The 18,605-nt window shown below is 33.5% G+C and overlaps 1 non-coding gene across 1 annotated transcript; it reads right to left on the bottom strand.

Moving 5' to 3' along the window:
- Positions 1–12,393: 12,393 nt before the first annotated feature.
- Positions 12,394–12,548, bottom strand: LOC129316920 (5.8S ribosomal RNA). Its single transcript, XR_008594846.1, has one exon. It is a non-coding gene; the product is annotated as a 5.8S ribosomal RNA (ribosomal RNA).
- Positions 12,549–18,605: the final 6,057 nt, after the last annotated feature.

Here is an 18,605-nt window from a genome sequence, read left to right as displayed (position 1 = left end):
TTTGCAAAGAAATAGACCAATTGTCTGAGTCCAAAAGCACATGTATATTTACGCTGTGTTTTTTTCTTCCTACACCTCCTATGCCTTTGATTTTTTTTCCCTTCGTATTTCCTCTAATCAATCATCACACCTATGTCAATTTGCATTTGCAAGTTCTTCTTCATGAGTTATAAATACTGTATATTTTGTATTACATGAATCATATTGAATGATTTGCATGTAAATTAGTTTTGTAATTATAATTATGCATAACAAGTTTAATCTTCCCGTGCGATGCACGGTTGTGGTTAAAGGTAATTGCACTAGTAGCTAGTGGTTATCTTCACTCATGCAATTTTTTATGTGTTTTTTTATCTATTCTTATTACTTCTTTCAATAAATGTTCCCTCCTATTCCTGTTATAAAGTATTTTTAGAAAAAATAACAAATTTTTTTTTAAATATATAAATGATAATTTAGTCTTTAAAAATGTTATAATTCTCTTAAAAGTCTTTAGAGACTTTTTTATCATTAATAAATTTATAAATTATTAAATTATTTTTATTAAAAATAAATGATTTACAACTTTAACTCTTCTTACTTCATTTTCTCTACGTGCATTGCGCGCTAGTTTAGCCAAATTTCATCTTGCTTATTTTCATATTTATCGTGTATTTTATCTTTTTTTTGCTTATTTATTTTGTTTAAACTGTGTCAAATTATTTTCACAATAAATTCGTTATGTCAGCATAAAAATTTAGTTTTTCATTATACTCATACTTAATTGTTATCTCTTTTTATATGTTTATCAATTCTTCTTCCTCTTTATGATTTTTTTTTAAAAAAAGAAAGGCAGCTTTTCTAATTTATTAACAAAAGATTATATCATAGGTATGGACTAAGTTGAATTTGTGTATTTTGATATATATATCAAAACACACATCATCATCATAATTATTATATTATTTTGGGAAAAAAGTGCTCTATTATTTAAAATTATGTTCTGCACTCATATTTTCTTATTTCAGATAGATAAATTTTATTTAATTCTTATGTTAACTTGTCCATGACAATTTTATTTTTAGTTTGTTTTGAATTTTTATAGTGTTGATGAGTTGGTTTTTTTAATCAATTCTAATGAGTAATATAGATTATATTAATTTTGGATATTATAATATGTTTTCTTTTTAATATTTTAATTGTTTTTATTGGTTTTTGGCAGTGGTGGAAATAATTTGTGTCTATACATGAAAGTACCCTAGCTAGCTATGTCCACGCGCGGATGCGTGTGCCGCTATAAAACCCTCGCCACGTTCTTAAATCTTCACAGCCAAAACCCAGACTTCATTCTCTCTGCGACATCGCTCGACAAATTTAGCCAAACTTCATCTTATTTATTTTCATATTTACGATATAATTTTATTTTAAATTTTTTTTGCTTGCTTATCTTGATATTTCTGTTTAATGTGTGTCTAATTATTTTCATAATAAATTTATTTTATCAGCATAAAAATTTAGTCTTTTATATATTTATACTTAATTATTATTTCTTTTTTATATGTTTAACCAAGTTTTCTTCTTCTTTGTGGTTTAAAAAAGAAAGAAAGTTTCTCAATCATTAACAAAAGAATTATATTCATAGGCATGTGACTAAGTCAAATTTGTGTATTTTGATTCACATGCTAAACACACATCATCATAATTATTATTCCAGGTCAAAAATAAAACTTTATTATGTAAAATCATATTTTGCTCTCCTTATTTCTTTTTTTTAAGATGGATGAATTTCATTTAATTTTTATTTTAACTTGTGCATTATTCAATTTTCAGTGTTTTTTGAATTTTTCATAGATGTTGGATGGATTTGTTTTTTTGAATTCTAATGAAAAATAGTAAATTATATTATTTTGAATATTGGATATAATATTTCCTTTTTAATATTTTAATAATTAATATTTTCATGTTTATTTTCTTTTTTTTACTCACCCACTCTTTACTTTGTAATTTTATTTGTCTATATCATGTCTTCTTATTTTCGATGGAGAGTTATACCAACCAGTGTCTCATTGAAATGGCATTGCAATATAAAAACCAGCACATGAATAGTTTAATTTTAAGTGTCACAGATGAGATTAGAAATCAATGGACAAATGCCCTAAATAATATGTTAAACACTAACAAATTTGATTATAGGAGGGTTCGACGAAAAATTCAATTTTTATATTATGCTCTTTATTTGACAAATGTAAGTTTTTTCCATAAACTTAATGTTTATCATTTTAATACTTATAATTAATCATCATTTTATAATTTATACAGAAATCCTTTGTTTTGACTACTATTGATGATGCGAACGATGGTCAGTTGCGTGGATGGTTAGTAAATACTTTACAAATATATTTCAAAACAAGCAACAACAACAAAGAACTTCTATAGCACAACAACCACAAAAACAACCACCACAGCAGCAATTATAGCAACAACATAACCCCAATTACATAACAACATAACATAGTTGTACCGTAGCAACAACAACATAACCATGGTTACATAACATAACATAACTGTGGTTGTTGTTGCTGCTGTAGTTGCTGTGCTATAGGAGCTCTTTTTTGCTGCGACTCATTTTGAAATATTATTTGTAAAGCATTTACAAACCATCAATGTGGTTGGTCATCATTCGCATTACCAATAGAGTCAAAAGAGAGGATTCTTGTATAAATTATAAAATGATGATTATTATAAGTATTAAAATGATAAATATTCAGTTTATGGAAAAAACTTACATTTGCCGAATAAAGAGCATAATATAAAAATTGAATTCTTCATCGAACCCTTCTATGATTAAATTTGTTAGTGTTTAACATATTGTTTTAGGGGTATTTGTCCATTGATTTCTAATCTCATCTATGACACTCAAAATTAAACTATTCATGTACTCATTTTTATATTACAATGCCATTTCAATGAGATACCTGGTTGGTATAACTCCCCATTGAAAATGAGAAGACATGATGTAGACAAATAAAATTGCAAGTAAAGAGTGGGTGAGCAAGAAAAAGAAAATAAACATGAAAATATTAAATTATTAAAATATTAAAAAGGAAATATATTATCCAATATTCAAAACTAATAGAATTTAATATTTTTCATTAGAATTCATAAAAAACAAATCCATACAACATCTATAAAAAATTCAAAACACACTGAAAATTGAATCATGCACAAGTTAAAATAAAAATTAAATGAAATTCATCCATCATAATAAAAAGAAATAAGTAGAGCAAAATATGATTTTACATAATAAAGTTTTATTTTGACCCGAATAATAATTATGATGATGTGTGTTTTAGCATGTGAATCAAAATACACAAATTTTCACTTAGTCGCATGCCTATGAATATAATTCTTTTGTTAATGATTTGAGAACTTTCTTTCTTTTTTAAATCACAAAGAAGAAGAAACTTGGTTAAACATATAAAAAAGAAATAATAATTAAGTATAAATATATAAAAGACTAAATTTTTATGCTGATAAAATAAATTTATTATGAAAAAATTAGACACACATTAAACAGAAATATCAAGATAAGCAAGCAAAAAAAATTTAAAATAAAATTATATCGTAAATATGAAAATAAATAGATGAAGTTTGGCTAAATTTGTCGGGCGATGTCGCAGAGAGAATGAAGTCTGGTTTTTGGCTGTGAAGATTTAAGAACGTGGCGAGGTTTTATAGCGCGGCACACGCGTCCGCACACGGACATAGCTAGCTAGGGTACTTTCATGCATGGACACAAATTATTTCCACCACTGCCTCTGTCACACATGCTGTGGTATTGTTTTTGCAACCTTTTTCTTAACTTAGCGTCTTGTCCTCTATCATGCTCAACCCCGCACGAGTCCTCTGGCCCCTCATTAACCTCTCACCCTTTTTAATAAATATTTATTCTTTGAACATTCCCTACTTGCTTTTTTTTATAGAATATGAGTACCTACACATTGAAGCAACCAGGCACAAGTGGAGGAGAGGCACAGAGACCTTGTAAGTAACAACTCAATAGATATTTAACCTTATATATATATTTAAGCTATTTGCACTCAACAAATTAATATAAATGAATTTAAAATAAAAGTATTAATAATAAAAATTTTTATAACTTAAACAATTGAGTATGACATAACATTTACTAAGGACTCATTTAACATTACTCTATTAAATTAAGGACAAAATAGAAAGAAAGTCTTTAATATGTATAATAGAGGGTTTTTTTTAAGGATACTTTCTTAACCTATATATAAGGTGTTACTTGTAACAATATTTAAGGTTTTTCATTTTTATCTCTTAAAATTTTGATGAGTGATCCCATTCATTGCAACTGAAAATTTATATTCTTTTTAAATAATTTTTAAACACCTTTTGAACAAGTTAATAATATAATATTTTTATAAGATATGTGAAAATATTGAAAACATCCTGTAATAAAAAATATAAAAAATGATAACACAATTTTTCTGAAATATATAAATGATAAGTTGGTCTCTCAAAATGTCATAATTCCCCTAAAATCTTTAGGGATTTTTTTGTCATCAATGAATTAATATAAATTACTAAAGTGCCCTTGTTTAAAATAAGCAATTCATAACTTTTTTTTAAAATTCACAACAATGCAACAGCAAGTCACAACACATGTTAAATTACTTATTATTGTCACAATATTGAAAGTTATGAATTATTTATTTTCAATAAGGGTAATTTAATAATTTATATAAATTTATTAATGACAAAAAATTTTCTAAAAATTTTAAGAGAATTTTAGTATTTTAAAAGATTAAATTATCATTTATATATTTTAGAGAAATTTTATTATCATTTTTCTTAAAAATATTTTATCATAGGAATAGGAAGAAACATTCATTGAAAGGAGTAATAAGAATAGATAAAACTGTAGAAACGGTTGCATGAGTGGAGATAAGCACTAGTTACTAGTGCAATTATTGCTACGCATGCATCTATGGGGATATATAGCCATGTTTTTGTTTGAAAAAAACCCAAAAGGGGAAGTGCTGACCTCATACTAATATCCTTCCAAAGATATTGTAGATAATGATGGATTTTATTTTTCACAGTAATTAGCAAGCATGTGCAAGTCATTTGTACAGAGAGGACCTTACGCATGCTCATTTGCGAGCTAGGCTTTGCTTTAGTTTAGACATTTTATTTTATATTTTTTATCAACAACAATCTCTAATTATAAAGATAAAGAAAGATGGGAGAGATTAGGTTGTTTATTTTTTAAAAAAAATATATATATTTATTCTAAATATATTAGAAATATTAATTTATAAAGTTTATGCAACAAATATATATTTGCATTTTAGCTTGTCACATCAATATTAAGACAATACATTACCGAGTAGTCATTTCATAGTTTTATTTCCAAGTATTGTAGGTAATATCAGGTTTAGAAGTTACTGTACCACCTATTATTCAATAAAAAAGAAGAAGTAAAAAACCATTCACATCGGTAATAAAAAAATTGAATAGAAACTGAATACGAACTGATGTTTAGGAACTGAATATAAAATTTGTTGTAAGTTGGTTGGAGCTAGCTATTTTCTTTTTTTCATTATGATGAGTGACAATAGCCTATTTTGATGTTTTGGAATTTTGTGCCGACACGAAATAATAGACATGGACGAACAAAAAGATGAAACTATACTCTGCCCATGTGATTGCAGTTGTATTCTTTTGATGGCATGTCTCCTCTAGCCAAAGCTTGCAGCTGTATAAAATGTTCAATTTTAACCACATTTTTTGGTTCTTTTACCTTTCCTTTCTTGATGGCTTAGTGAGGTTGCTTTTATGGTTTTTGCCAAAATTTAGCATGATTAATGTGCATATCTAAATATAAATGGTCCAAAGTTAACCTAAATGATAGGTATATCAAAACGCATCATCTAAATATCATTCTTGTCTCATCCCTCTATCTTAGGACCAACTCTTGTATTCCCTCCTCTTCAGACACCCACCTCCTTTACTTTCCCTCCATTTTTTCTATTTTTATTATTTAATATTTAAAAATGATTTAAAATTTTTTATATAAATTTAAATTAATTGAAACTTAAAATGAAATATATTTATTTTTTTGGGGAAAATATAATAGATTTATGAATAAGAATAATAAAAATGTCAAGGGCATACATTTGTTGTGTAGGACTTAATGATCCTATTAAATAGTGAGAACACACTATTCTGTTTTTAACATATGCACATGCATGGGTGAATACGTATTGATCAGCACGTTCTAATATTTACGAGATGATGCATTAGTCAATTATATGTCTTCATGGGAAAGTGTGTGGCAGGGCTTGAAATGAAGGACAGAGGTAGGGGGAAAATTACTACATTTTCATTTATACAGGTTATGGAAAAATGAACATGTACCATGATGAAATGAAAAGAAAATAAAATATAGAAATAACTTTTTATATTAAATTTGATAGATTATTTAATCTGTGGATAGTTTTTAGAAATAAAAATTAGGAAATAGATTGTGATGAAAGATGAGTATAGAAAAGAATTAAGTCATGAAAATTTTAATTTTAATTATATATCATTGTCCTTTTCTAAAATTTCAATATCCTTAATTGTAATAATATTTTTAAAATCCTGTATGTGTCATTCTTTTTAATAGAATTAAAAAAAAAGTTGTGACGATTAGCCACTTGCAAAGCCTCATAGTATGTAAATATGGGTCAATCAACTCGATTGAACTGGTATATTATTAAACAAAATTTTAACTAATTAATAAATACTTTATTTATAACCAATTTAATTAGGATTCAATAATAATTTTAACCAGTATTATCTTTAAATAATAATTTAATTAATTTAATAATAGATTTCATGTTAGGAAAAATATGAGTCACCATTTTCAAACTCATAATTGAGGTCTATTTCATGAGCAATAAGGACATGCTCTATTTCCATATCTTCCTCCATCAGGATGAGTCCACGGTGGCTGCAAAGCTTCGAATCAATCCCCTAATGGATGAAAGAAGACAATGTGCAGTCCGAGGGGCCGGCACTTACATTGTAGCGAGATGGGTTCCAAGGGGTTTTAAAATGGTTTTACTAAATTTTAGATTCAAATTACGTTTATTATATTAAACACCGCAAGAAATACAATTTAAACAAGGCAAAGCACAAATAGTTGGAAGCGAGAAAGAGCTTAAAGGTAATGTGACTTTGTATGCTACTGGTCCAACTTACTTTAAAATCTCAAAAGGTCCCATAGATTTTGGAGTCAGTTTCTTAGCCTTAATAGCTCTTCCAACACTAGTTATCGAAAAGATTTTTGAAAAATACATGGTTGCCTACCTCAAATTCGAACGGTCTCTTCCTCTTATTCACATAACTCTTCTGTCTACTTTGAGCTGTGAATACTTTTTGCTTGATTAAAGTAATCTTTCGAGTAGTCTCATCAACAATGTCAGGCCCTAAAACAATTCTCTCCTCAATTCTGTCCAATAAAAGGGTGATCTATATGTCTTCCATACAAAGCTTCAGAAGGTTCCATTTGGATACTAGAGTAAAAACTATTATTGTAAGCAAATTCAACTAATGACAATTGACTATCCCAATTACCTTTAAGCTCCAAGGCAAAGGCCCTCAACATATTTTCAAGAGCTTGAATAGTTTACTCTATCTGCCTATCAGTTTAGGGGTGGTAAGCGGTGTTAAAACTCAAACGAGTAACCACGGCTTCCTATAATGACCTCCAAAAGTGCAATGTGAACCCTAGATCACGATCGGATACAATATTAGTCGGCACTCCATGCAATCTCACCACTTCCCTTGCATTGATTTTGGTTAATTTCTCAAGAGAATAGGTGGTATTGGTAGCTAAAAAGTAGGCCGATTTGGTGAGTCGATCCACGATTACCCATATAGTGTCATGACTAGAAGACGTTCTAGGCAATCCTGTAATGAAGTCTACAAAAATATTGTCTAATTTCTACTTTGGGATATGAAGAGACTGTAGCATTCTAATTTCTTTAAAGTAACAGCACCGGAGGCATGACCCAGCTAGTTAAGGATAGGAGTGCATCGCCGGCAGAAAGGATGAGCTGACCGGTGCACACCGGAGGCAGACCGATCGACCCAGCCCAAGGTCCAACTGCGAGCTTTTTAACTGCAATAACTTAAATATACGCTATTGGAGCTAGAATTACCGTGGCTGCTGGAACCAGACTTGCCCTCTAATGGATCCTCGTTAAGGGATTTAGATTATACTCATTCTAATTACCAGAGTCGATGAGCTGGTATTGTTATTTATTGTCACTACCTCCCCATGTTAGGATTGGTAATTTGTGTGCCTGCTGCCTTCCTTGGATGTGTTAACCATTTCTCAGGCTCCCTCTCCGGAATCGAACCTTATTTCTCCATCACCCATCACCACCATGGTAGGCCACTATCCTACCATCGAAAGTTGATAGGGCAAAAATTTGAATGATGTGTCACCGGCACTGGGGCCGTGCGATTTGTCGAGTTATCATGAATCATCTCAGCAATGGGCAAAACCCGCATCAGCCTTTTTATCCAATAAATGCATCCCTTTAATGAGTCGGAGTTTGTTGCATGTATTAGCTCTATAATTGCTACAGTTATCTGAGTAGTAGGTACCATTAAACAAACTATAATTGATTTAATGAGCCATTCACAGTTTCACAGTCTGAATTAGTTCATACTTACACATGCATGGCTTAATCTTTGAGACAAGCATATGAATACTGGCAGGATCAACCAGGTAGCGAACCTTCATGATGCCGTGCACTGCTCGTGCACCGGCCCGCTGGGAATGATGCAGGTGTGACAGTCTTCTAGGAGGTCAAGCCTTCTTCCTGAACAAGCGGGGTCACCCGCCCCGCGTCCGTACAGAGTACCGCATCTGAGAGTATAGCATATGACCTCAAGGGCCTAATCAACCATCGACGGCTTGAGGGAGCACGAGGAATGCTATCTAGTCCTCCGATGCCCCTTCGAGGGGTAACGATAGAAAACACCAGCCCCTTGCGTAACCCCGAACACCATCGCACACGGCAATCTGTCCCCACGCAGGCTTATCAAGCAACACAAGGGGTGGGCCCTGTGCGACATATCATAGTTGGGAGGACACACCATCTGATTGTTCGCCAGCATGTGAGCGGATTATCTGAGCTCGATGGGTAATGGGGCCACCAGCTATGCATCAGCGAGGGTGAGAAACCCCATCACGCTCAAAGCTACCAAGCAAACAGAGGAAGATGCCCAAACACGCATCTCCGGGACTCGCTCGGGGATGAGAGAAACCCAAGCATGCAAGTTCCATGAAGTGCCCCCCGACAAAGAATCCCATCATGACTTGCCTCATACCAACCAATCGGAGGAGGCCCATGAAATGCCAACACTCATGCCTATCCGCATGCTTATAACGGGTATCAAATACGAGAAAAGCCCATCATTTCCCTCACCAACTGGGGCATGCCCATCCTTCACTCTTTCTTACCAACCATCCTGGGCAATTGCCTACAAAGCAAGCTTGTTCACCAGCGCAACCAGGGAATCTTGGACAGGAAGACGCGTGGAAGGAGGGGGTGGTGGTTTGCCAACCCCCCTTCAAAAAGGGGGGAGGATAAACCAAATCTTTTCCAAAATGGTTTTTGCGGCCCCTCAACAACAACCAACGAACCCCTAAAAGAAAACCAACCATCAATAAAAGGGTTCGTCGGAGAAGAAGCCAAGGGACCGCGCGCGCTAAATGCCCTCCAAATGACCGACCAACGAACCTTCTAACACACACACACAACCCGCCGAGCGTCACGTTTGATTTTGAGGGTTCGCCGAAAAAGTCACTGGAGGGCTACCGATCGTGTAGGTTTGGGGTCCAATCAATGCATGAGGGACCCATACTGCCAAGTTTGGGCCCCACCTGGCTGGGGAGGGGGGTTGGAGCTCCCCTCTAAAGAGCAATATGGGCTTTTTTCCACTCTGGCATGAACAGATATACCTTTTGCTTAAACAACATTGCCCCTTTTGAGGGACCTAGAGACCTCCGATTTGTACGATTTTTTACAGGCTTCTTAGAATGATATGAGGATGAAATCTACCAAGTTTCATAATTTTTGGACACCCACAAAATATTTTAAAATTTTTTGATTACTTCAAAGAGTGCGGCCTCCATGGGCAGTGGCTCCGGCAGTCGAACCCCCAAATATGTCAAAGGGGATGAGTTTGAGTTAATAAAATTGAGAAATCATAAATGTAACAAGTAGATTTCATTTTGGTATGGGTAGGACTCTTTTTGCACTGCCAGGACTTGCCTGTGGCAGGTCTAGACGTGCCAGAACTTGCTCTGGACGTGCCAGGACTTGCTCGGACGTGCCTAGATGTGCCAGGACGTGCCTGGACTTGCCCCGAACATGTCAGGACTTTCTCGTGGCAGGTTGAGACGTACCAGGACGTGCCGGGACGTGCCTTGGACGTGTTAGGACTTGCCCGGACATGCCCGTGGCAGGGCTGGATGTACTAGGACGTGCCCGAACTTGCCCGTGGTAGGTCTGGACATGCCGGGATATGCCCAGACTTGCCCGTGGCAAGTGTGGACGTGTCAGGACATGTCTGGACTTACCCTGGACGTCCCAGGACTTGCCCGTGGTAGGTTTAGACATCCCAGACGTGCCTGGACTTGGCCGTGGCCGGTCTAGATGTACCAGAACTTGCCCGGGCAGGCTAGGACGTGTCAAGACTTGCTTGTGGGCCTGGGCTTGGCCGTGGTAGGGTTGGATGATCCAGGACGTGCCTGGACTTGCCCGTGGCAGGTTCGGACGTGCCATCACTTGCCTTGGACGTGCTAGGGGCCTGTCATGACGTGTCAGACCTTGCACCTCCTTCCCCGGACCATGCCAACATTTACCACATGCTTGCTCAAGGTTTTGCTCGAGCTTTTCTCGTACCTTGCCAACAATTGCGATGACCTTGCCAACACAAGTCATGGGCTTTGTCTGAATCTTGCCAATGCTTGCCCGGGGTTTGGCCCGAGCTCTCCAGGAGCTTCCAACCCTTGCCCGTAACTTACCAACATTGGCCACGGGCTTTGCCCGAACCTTGCTAAATACTTGCTTGGGGTTATTCTCGAGCTTTCCCAGACCTTCCACCCCATGCCCGTACCATGCCAACACTGGCCACGGGCTTTGCCCGAACTTTGCCAACGCTTGCCCAGGGTTGAGCCTGAGCTTTCCAGGACCTTACAACTCTTACCCGGACCTTGCCACACACTCGCCTGAACATGCTTGGACTTGCCCGGACCATGCCAATACTGGTCGCGGGCGTTGCCCGGGGCTTGCCAACAGTTACGACGACCTTCCCAACACAGGCCACGAGCTTTGCTCAGACCTTGCCAACGCTTGCCCGGGGCTGAGCTCGAGCTTCCCCAGACCTTCTAACTCTTTCCCAAACCTTTGCCACACGCTCGACCGGACCATGCCAATACTGGCCGCAGGCTTTGTCCGGGGCTTACTAACAGTTATGATGACCTTCCCAACACAAGCCATATGCTTTGCCTGGACCTTGCCAATGGTTGCTCGAGGCTTTGTCCGAGATCCCCGAATCTTCCACCCTTGCCAGAGGCTGATCCCGAGCTTCCCCAGACCTTCTACCCCATGCCTGTACCTCGCCAACACTGGCCACAGGCTTTGCTTGGACCTTGAAAATGGTTGCCCGAGGCTGAGCCCGAGCTTTCCTGGACCTTCCAACTCTTGCCTGGACCATGCTACACGCTCGCCCGGACCATGCCAACATTTGCCACACGCTTACCAAAGGTTTTGCCCAAGCTTGCCTGGACCTTCATTATATATTTAAATGCACATCGCGCAACGCGCTAAAGCGCTTAAGCGCTAAAGCTTGCCCGGACCTTCATTATATACTTTTTCCACTTTAGCACGAACAAACATACTTTTTGCTCAAGTGACAATGCCCCTTTTGAGGGACCTAAAGACCTCTGATTCACGTGATTTTTTGCAGGCTTCTTAGGCATGATATGAGAATGAACTCTGCCAAGTTTCATAATTTTTAGACACCTACAGAATTTTCATTCGCTGTTAGTAAGGGAATCCTTGTTAGTTTCTTTTCCTCCGCTTATTGATATGCTTAAACTCAGCGGGTTGCCCCGCCTGACCTGGGGTCACATTCAAGGACATCGATCCGGCGGCCCGACTTAGGGGACGGCGCACGCACATGTGGGCTCGATTGGCATCTCATCCACCTTCGACCGTGGCGGCCGTCGTTGAGGGGTGACTTTCAGCCTGTCGGGAGCCGAGGCTCTCGGGAGGCCACCTTCCGCCTTGCATGGTTTCGGGCGATGGCGACGTTGCGTGACGCCCAGGCAGAAGTGCCCTCGACCTATGGCTTCGGGCACAACTTGCGTTCAAAGACTCGGTGGTTTACAGGATTCTGCAATTCACACCAAGTATTGCATTTTGCTACGTTCTTCATCGATACGAGAGCCGAGATATCTGTTGCTGAGAGTCATTTTTAGATGCAAGTCGTAAAAGGCGTGGCGTTGGCTTCGAGGGCTCTGCTTTCGGGCTGCCAGTGTCGTGCTGCTTCTCTGCGTTTCCTTGGTGCCTCAGGCGTCGAGGTTAGTTGTTGTGTCGAGGGCTCGGGCCTGCACAAAGCGGGGCCCTATCCTCGGCTCGAGCGGGGAGGCTCACCCTGCGTGGGGGCTTTCCGATTGATTCTCGGGTTAATCTTTCATAGGGCATCGACAATGATCCTTCCACAGGTTCACCTACGGAAACCTTATTATGACTTCTCCAAATCAAAGTCATAGGCACTTGAAAGAGTATAAGGTATTGGATTGACCTATTATAAGAAAGTTTCATGGTATAAGTCATAAACTTATCTCATATGTATCACTAAGCCCTTTGACCTGAGATCATTATGGATTCCTATATGATGACCACTGAACTTTGACTTAGTCAAAAGTTACCTTTGACCGGGTGATCATAAAGGCTATGATTGAGTTTAATGATATTCATGTAGATGAATATGAGTGGTCAAGATGGAATTTATCCCTCACATTAAGTGAGAGATATTACTAGGCCTCTCGATGAGTAAGATTAAGAAAATATATGGCCATACTACAATGGAAAGGGTTTTTCATTACTACAATCAGTCCACTCAAAGATCGAGAAAGTAATGGTTATCTAAACTTATTAAACAATAGCAAATAAAGAATTTAACATATGAAATTGTGATTTACTATCACATTATTGCGAATATAAGAAGGAAAATTGTGAATATTTAAACAAAACTTGTGAATCATTTATTTTCAATAAAGGCAATTTGATAATTTATATAAATTCGTTAATGATAAAAAAATCCCTAGGGACTTCAGGCAAATTATGGCATTTTGAGAAATCAAATTATGATTTATATATTTCAAAGGGATTTTATTATCATTTTCCCTATTTTTTTATGTAATGATAATGAATAACAAATTTTAAAACAAAACAAATTATTTATATTGTGCTGAAGAAAGAAAGAAACTGTAAAACAAAACATGTCTTAAAATTTTAATTTTCATAGGTGTAATAATAAATTATTGTATATATTTTAGCGTACCTGATAACAAATTCTAAAGTAAAAAAAGTTGTTTATATTTTCAAAATAGGTTTTTGTTTATTTCTATCCTCTAAAAACTAAGAAAACTTTTTGAGAAAACTTTCTATGTCATGGAAAAATAGAAAACTTAATTGAAATCACTATAAAATTAAATTATATAGTTATTCTTCATTGTATTATTTTAAGAATTAATTAAAAATTTAACATCCTCTCTTCTCCTTGCCATTTTTCTTGAACAAAGCGGATTAACATTCCCGTGCATCACACGGTGACAAAAATTATAAATGTTTTTTAATATGCACTTTTGATTACCCCATGTTGTAGTCAGTTATCACTGCCTTTATGATATCAATTTAATCTCTACCAAAATCTTTAATTACTAAATTACAAACGTTTGTCAATAAAAAAACTTCAGATTAACCCATGCTATAGTGCCTGCGGGTATGATTCAACATATCAATATCAACATCTTTCATTACTAAAATTGAAGTGGGAGATTATAAATGATAAATAAATTAAATTTAAGTGAGATAATCACAGTTTTTTTAATATACTAGTAATATTAATATTAATATCAATATTAATAGTAAATAATTAAATAATAAGGTGGCTAAATATGACATTTAAATAATTACTAGATTTTACACTTCATGCGATGCACAAGGATATTAAAACATTATTTAGTTTAAAAGAATCATTATGGAATGTTAAAAAAGGGGAGAAAATTGTAATGAACTCATTTTAAAATATAGAAATTAATAAATAGATAATATAAAGAGAAAGACTAAGAATAATCAATTAAAAAATTATTTAGGACTGTTTATTTTAGATTATTTTATAAAAAATCATTTAATTTTTTGATAAAAATATATTTTTTGAGTCTTTATAATATTTGTTTAAACTTTTTAAAATAATCAGAATCTCAAAAAACATATTCATAACTATTTTAAGAAGCTATTTAATGTTAGTTAAAAATAATAATTAACCTATTAAGATATAATTCAATTAAAAATATCTTTTTTTAGCATAAGTAGTATAATTTATCTTGGTTAAGAAATGTCCAAATCTATCTTTTTTACCATGATCTCACATTAACTATCTATTTTTATTATGAGTCTTACATCTATATTTTTAATCATAATCCTCACATTCTTTCAACTTGTTTTAATTATATAAAAATAAAAATCTAAAAAAAACCTAACCATGAAAAAGTAAGGAAAAAAAAACTTGATGGAGGTTTACTATACAAATCACTATTGATAAACAATAAATCCCATGATACTTTACAACAATAAGATTTAAGCCTCAACCTAGTTATTGGAACAAAATTCTATTGCACCATGTATGGCTTTGACTTTGGATGGAAATTGAGATGGGAGAGGGCCAGAGGTGTCTCTCCTATTTTAAGAGTGTATTCAAAGCAATGATTTAAAACCCAGATTGAATCAGATGGTCAGACTGATTTGGATTTCGGTTCAATCAATATGTGAAAATCGTTTTGAGGGTTGAGCCAAGTTAGGCAATAGGATTGGGAATTGGAATCAAGCTAAGAACTGGATCCGGTTTTCAAGAACTAAACTATTCAAGAAAACTTTTTTATTTTTTTTAGAAAATGATCAATTTTTTTAATCATTTGATATTAAATTATATCATGTGTCTTGTTAAGTCATGATAAATTTAAAATATTTGATTTTTTAAAGTTAAGTAGCAATTTCATCTTTATTTCTTATATTTTGATTATTATATACACATATAATTTTTTAAATTTAATTATTACGTCACCGGTTTAACTATTAATCTAACTCAATTGAACTATGCGAACTGTGAACCGCTAACCTTTTCGATTTAATATCTGGTTTAGTTATAAAAATATTGGTTTAAAGTAAATTCTCATAACGTGAACACTACTTGTCCTTGGGCTTTACATGTGAAGCTGAAGCAAACTTCACATCATGTGACAAAGCATGGAGTGAAAGACATCGAGTCAGTTTTTTTTGTTTTTTGGAAATAAAGACGTTGAGACAATTTTTATTACCAAAGCATATGTGTAAACCAGCTTCACGTGAACTCTGCTTTTTTATATGTAAAGCATTAAATAATTTTATTTTATTTTTGTATCAAGAATATATGAATTGTTATTTTATACTTATATCTATATTTTAATTTATTGTTATTATATACCCACACACATATAATATACTTGTAATGTTATAATATTAAATATAGTTTTTAATTTTATTTTTTCAAAGTAAAAATATAAAATTTTTCAAAAAAATCCTCCACTTAATATTTTATTTATGAAAAAAACATTAGAGAGAAAATATAAGAAAAAATATTATTAGAAAAGTATTATTAATGAAATTTTTTTATTAGATTATCTTATATTTGAGACAATACCTCCAATGTTGTTTTATAAATTGGAAAAATGGGAGTATTTTATTACTTGTGGAACTGCATGTGTACTCTCTCCATCTTTATATATAAGATGTGTTTAACCTAATATTTCATATCAATAAAAGGTTGTTATTTGATTCAAATCACATAAAATCACAATAATTTTCTAGTTTTTCCCCTAATTCATAATGTTGCAATTAATATCATCCTAGTAGTAGGTAAAACATACAATATCTTCTCTAGAAATGAAAAATGGGCGAGCCCAGTTGAGCACGATTTCTTAGAAAATGACCAGTGTCACGCCTCAAAAATAAAGGGTGACTGGTACGAGATATAAACCATATCACACATCCCTTAAGCCTTAAATCAAGAGATCTTTTAATTACTAAAACATAATTATATTTATATTAATTTATAACATACATGACCATTTTCGTATTAATAAAAGTTTTAAATTTTTGTAGAAATTTTGGTAGAACATTCGCTATAAATAGAATCTCTCAAAAACTCTATAATACAATGTTTTACAAAAAAGATCATTTTAATTAGGAGCTCAACTCCTTCTAGTCAGCAGACAAAATATGTATCAAAATAAGAATCTAGCTATAAACTATGTGGAGTACCTAAAAATAAGTTTACCAAAATAAAATTTCATAATTAAAACTTTACATCAAAAGAAAGTTTAATTCTTAGCTCCTCCACTTCTAGTTAATAACAAACTTCTCAATGTTTAGTAGGTAGTTCAACGTCAGCTACACTATCTGATATCAAAATAATTTTTAGTCAATAACATCCAAATGACAAGTCATGAGATAGATAAATATTTTCAAATAATTGTAAACAAATTAAAAAGAGTCACCTAACTCAAGAATTTAAATATCTTGACAACTTCACAAATGTTAAACTACTAAATTTTTAAATAAATAAACAATTTGTCACATGGCTTTAAGAAATCAAGTAAAATAAATAATTAAATAAGAGTAGAAACATTTACAAAATTAAAAACAAAGAAATTTACTTTTCACAAATCCAATAAAATTAGTTTGTTTGCGATGACTTTACATAATAGATAACAGACATGGACACACAGTCCATGGGATAATTAACCAGACACGGCTGAAGCCATAAAACAGATGTGAATACACAGTCCACAAGGGTAATTGATCAAACATGGTTGAAGCCACAAAACAGATGTGAGCAAATAGTCTACAAGGGTAACTAACCAGATGTGGTCAAAGCCACGAAATAGACGTAGCTACGAGATCCACGAATAACAAACGTGAGAACAGAGCTCACAGAAATCAAACTAGCTAGTTATAGACCATGGCATGCTAAGGGCTAATGGGACTGCTGTTAGCAACTAATGCTCTATTTAAAGTCCTTTTTTAAATTCACTTTCAAACATACAAGAAAATTATCACTTTTCAAAATATAATTTCTATTCCAAATATCAAACTCGCATGAAACGTATAAAAACATCAATTTATCTAAATATGAAAATTTATAACTAATATCTCATAAATTGTTCACCAATTTTCATAATTGGCTTTATCAAATAAAGGGCTACTAGAATTTGTAAAAGCATTTTCATCAATCTAAACAAATATAAGTCATGACTCCAAGAAGCAAAGCAATTTAATTAACAAAAGTAGTTAAAGCAAGAGAAATATATAAATATCTATAAATTGTTAAAACCAATATTTTGGTAAAGAAAATTTACTAATATATAAATTGATTGCAACGTTATCTACTTATCTAAATTTCTCATAATTCAAATTTCACCTCTCAACTTCAATCAAATTCCTTATTTTTCAAATACCTATAAATCATATTAAAAATTTTTACTAAATATTCAACCACTATAATAGTTCCTTTTCAACCTTATCACTACTAATATTAAACTATAATATATTTGAAACTTTAAATATAAAGGTTAACTCTTAAAATTCATCGTTAGCCCTTGGTCAAAGCACCAAATATATATATATATATACATATATATATCATTTCCATTCCACTCATAAAACTCCAGCATTCAAATAATTCATCAACAAGTCATCCATATTCAAGAATTTAAGTGATTACATATTTTTAATTTTATAGTCAAATCTCCTTTGCAACTTTCAAATACTTTCTACAAGAACTCAAATAGCTTGATACAAATTTCATACTCAAGTTTCCTTTTGAATCTTCAAATTAGGTTCACATAGCAATAGTACTCAATTTGGGCATGCCATTCACAAGAATCAATAAAATCTAAAAGGAAATGTACAAAATCAAATAAAACTTCTTCTAATAAGTATAATGTCAAACACTTTACATGCCCTAATTTTTGCAAGCTCAAGCCAACTTATTCCTCTTTGATTCTATCTCCCAAAATTCTCTAATATATAGATAAATAAACGAATCAGCTTCCTAAGTTGCTTTTTGATTGAATAAATTAATCTTGACTTAAGAAAATTAAATCATCCTCTTCCACATTTCACATGACAATACTAAACCATAAATTCAGCTTCAATTTAATTTCTTTCCTTCTCACATAGTCACGATAGCAATAACAAAACACC

The sequence above is a fragment of the Prosopis cineraria genome, unplaced genomic scaffold (genome assembly GCF_029017545.1).
Source record: "Prosopis cineraria cultivar Desert tree isolate PC_DT_omini unplaced genomic scaffold, ASM2901754v1 PC7, whole genome shotgun sequence".
NCBI classification, from domain to species: Eukaryota; Viridiplantae; Streptophyta; class Magnoliopsida; order Fabales; family Fabaceae; genus Prosopis; species Prosopis cineraria.
This window is presented reverse-complemented; position numbering and strand designations above follow the sequence as displayed.